Genomic DNA, 3,760 nt, shown 5'->3' with positions numbered 1-3,760 from the left:
AAACTTGAGTACTACCCACCTACATAAAGATACTAAAAACAAAATTTTTTTTGGAGGTGTGAAGTGTATTGTGACTAGAATAGGCCCTTGTGGATCATATGCCAATTTGGTCCATGTGGGCAAAGGGAGCAGAGACAACAGACAGGAGTTTCAGAAGCCCTGTGAGTATGTACAGTGAATAACACACCTGGACCAGCTGCTGAGAGTCAACTTTACTTGGGGTGACTCAAGGTTTATATAATTTTGAGGGACTGAAGGTAGGAATATTCAGGATGTGCTAAGGTCATTGGCTGAAGGCTTAAGGTACCAAAATGTCTCATTAGCATGGGGAAGCTTTACAGGACTCATTTCAGGTGCTAGCTGAATGAGTTCTTATCAGGAGAAAGGAAATTAATTGCATAATCTAGTTTAGGCTTCATGACACTCCTTAGGTAGAGGCATATGTGGGGGGTTTTGAATTTCCCAGACAAGGTCAAAGGAGAAACCCAGCTAATAAAGAGGGTCTTTCATTATGCACTGAGCCCAGAGGCTATTCAGTCAATGATGGATGTTGTGTTAGAAGGCAGCTCGTATCAGGCCAGCACAGCTCCACGAGAAGAGGTTTATTGGGGGAAGCCAGGAAGAGAAGAAAGAGGAAGAAGGGGGCGAAGAAGAAGGGGAAAAGGGTTGGGGGGGTCTCTGCTTTTTATTTGGGTGGTGACATAATCATGTGCACCACTGTGCACAGGTGAGACGTGCAGATAAGGTGCGCAGGTGAGGTGCACATTGGGAATATGTGGTGGGTGGTTGCCATGGCAATAGATGCATGAGGGTCCTTGTACCTAGGGGTGATGTCATCACTGGATTCGGAGGCTATAGACAGCTCCTGATGCCAACAGTTTTCCCAAACAGTACTGTGGTAACGTGAAAAACAGTCTTTATGGTAGTTAATTCCAGTTGTCAACTTGACAAGGACTAAAGTCATCTAGGAAATGGGCCTCTGGGCACATCTGTGGGGGACAATGTTGATTAAGTTCATTGCATTGTGAAAGCCTGTTCATGAGGTGGCAGCACTCCCAGGGTTAGGGTAGAGTTAAGTAGAGAAAGTGATCTGAGCTTCAGAAGCATTTAGCACTCTGCTTCTTGCTGCAGGCTCTCCCTGCCCACCCGCATGGATTTTAACTTGAAACTGTAAGGCAAAATAAACTCTTCCTTTCTTAAGTTGCTTTTGTAAGAGCATTTTAGCACAACGACAGAAAAATAACTAAGACAGAGATACACACTTTACTAGTCAAAATGATCAGTGTGATTTTCTTTTTTTTTTTTTTAAAGTTTTTCTTTTTTTTAGATTTATTTATTTATTATATGTAAGTACACTGTAGCTGTCCTCAGACACTCCAGAAGGGGGCGTTAGATCTTGTTACGGATGGTTGTGAGCCACCATGTGGTTGCTGGGACTTGAACTCCGGACCTTCGGAAGAGCAATCGGGTGCTCTTACCCACTGAGCCATCTCACCAGCCCCAGTGTGATTTTCTTAAAATATACATAGAGATACCAGGTGTGGTGGTGCACACCTTTAGTCCCAGCACTCGGGAGGCAGAGTGGATCTCTAAGTTCAAGGCCAACCTAGTCCACAGAGTGAGATCCAGGACAGCCAGGGCTACACAGTGATGGTGGTACTTCCATCTAAACCTGTCCACCTTATGCCTGACTTCTGCCATGACTGTTGCAGTATTTTTGGAAAGTAGAGTGGACTTTGTTTTTAAAACCATGTAAGAGAGAGCCTGTTGATGCAGAGCACGGCTTCTGTGTTATATGTAAACATGCTGCCTTGTCAGAAACTGCATCTGTCCTAAGACTCTGCGTCTCAGCGGGGCACCTGTGTCTCAGCGGGGCACCTGCGTCTCAGCGGGGCACCTGTGTCTCAGCGGGGCACCTGTGTCTCAGCGGGGCAGCTTCTTCCCGGCACCATGCCAACCCCCTCTGTCTTCCTGCTTTCCATCTCTATCTGCAAATTACATCATCTGGAGAGCTTTATAAAAACGCCCAGGTCCATGTGGCAACAGGACCGAGGGTAGAGGTGAGAGTCACGTGATGGGATCCAGGGACATCCGACTCCGAAGAGCAGCATCAGGGTGCAGATCTGAGTTTATTGCCCAGCCCCCCCCCAATGTAATATACAGTGTTTGAACCAATCCCAAGCCCCTAAATCCTTGACCAACTGTATCTCACCACCATGTGCTCCAATGAAAGCCCTGCCTAATGAGGTAACTCAGAAAGAGTGGGGGCTGAGGGGAATATTGTCATCTGTGAGAATGGAGGATGCCCCCATTGCCCTGGCCTGGGTTCCCTTTTGCTGTCTCACAGATCTGCTGGGAGCCAGTTTATATCTAATGCTCAGTAGGGCAGATCAAGACTCTTCAAGGAATCGTGGAAGTCTGTGGCGGCTCGCTCTCCATCCCGCTCCCACAGATGATCTCCAGACTGACATTAGTCATATGAGGTAGAACACTGCTTTGTCCAGTTCCATAACCATTCTCCGCTGTACTGTTTCATGAACCAAGGCCCGCACCCTGAGTGACTAGCACAGCACCTTCAACACAGGCATTCAACTCCGTTTTCGTTTTTTTGTTTTTTTTTCAAGACAGGGTTTCTCTGTATAGCCCTGACTGTCCTGGAACTCAAGTGCTGGGATTAAAGGCATGCACCACCACCGCTCGGCTGGCATTCAACTCCAGGGACTGTTTCCACTTGTGACAGTTTAACTTCATAGAAGAATGAAACTCAACTATTGATTTGCAGAAAAACCAGGAGCTGTCTTTTATGTCTATATTGGAACAGCTGAGAATCACAAAGTTAACAGACGCCTCCATTCTTTATGGACAACATCATGCCCGTGGTTAAGATAATGGCGTCACTCGCATAAAGGCCTATAAACCTATAAAAACAATTCTTTGTAAATTTTCATTTCTTCTCATTTTTGCAGTACTGAAAACCTTGGGTCTGTGTACTGCACATGAAGTTTTGAATGTTGATGGACATTTAATAGCTTTGGATAAATTCAAAGATGAAGGGTAAGGTTTTTAATATTTTAATGACATGGTATGATTTTGAAGTATCAATACCATTGCATTTAGAGTAACACCACCCTTGTGTGCGTGTGTGTGTGCGCGCGCGCGCGCGCACGCGCGTGCTCACCTGAGTGCACACATGTGGCGCCCAGCACAATCCCAGGGTCAGGTTTCACCTCCCATTTTGTCTTTGTTGTTTGTTGCTGCACTGTGTAGACCACGCGAGGCAGCCTGTGAGCTTCGAGGCCTCTCCACCCCTGCCTTGGATCTAGCTGGGGAAACACTGAATTCAGCCCAGTGCTCAGCTTCCCATGGTTCTGGGGATTCAAACCCAGCTCCTCACCCCTGCACAGCAAGCACTTCACTGCTGAGCCATCTCTCCACTCCCCACACCTACTACCCTTGACTGGAATGTTTCCCTTTAACTTTTTGCAACTAGGAAGAGAGGGCAGGGAAGGCTCACCCTGGCAAGGGGAGGCGTGATGATGGAGGTAGAGAGGAAGTTCAGTCTTTCCTCACTGGGAAACCTCATCAGTCTGGGGCATGTTGGACACACCTCTCATCCCAGCACTCAGGAGGGAGAAGCAGGCAGGGCTATATGTACAGTGACCCTGTCTAAAAAATGCTCTGCTTCTGTCCACATGCATGCTGGTGCTCTCTCTCTCTCTCTCTCTCTCTCTCTCTCTCTCTCTCTCTCTCTCTCACACAC

The sequence above is a fragment of the Mus pahari genome, chromosome 2 (genome assembly GCF_900095145.1).
Source record: "Mus pahari chromosome 2, PAHARI_EIJ_v1.1, whole genome shotgun sequence".
Lineage (NCBI taxonomy): Eukaryota > Metazoa > Chordata > Mammalia > Rodentia > Muridae > Mus > Mus pahari.
Note: the sequence above shows the minus strand (reverse complement) of the source record.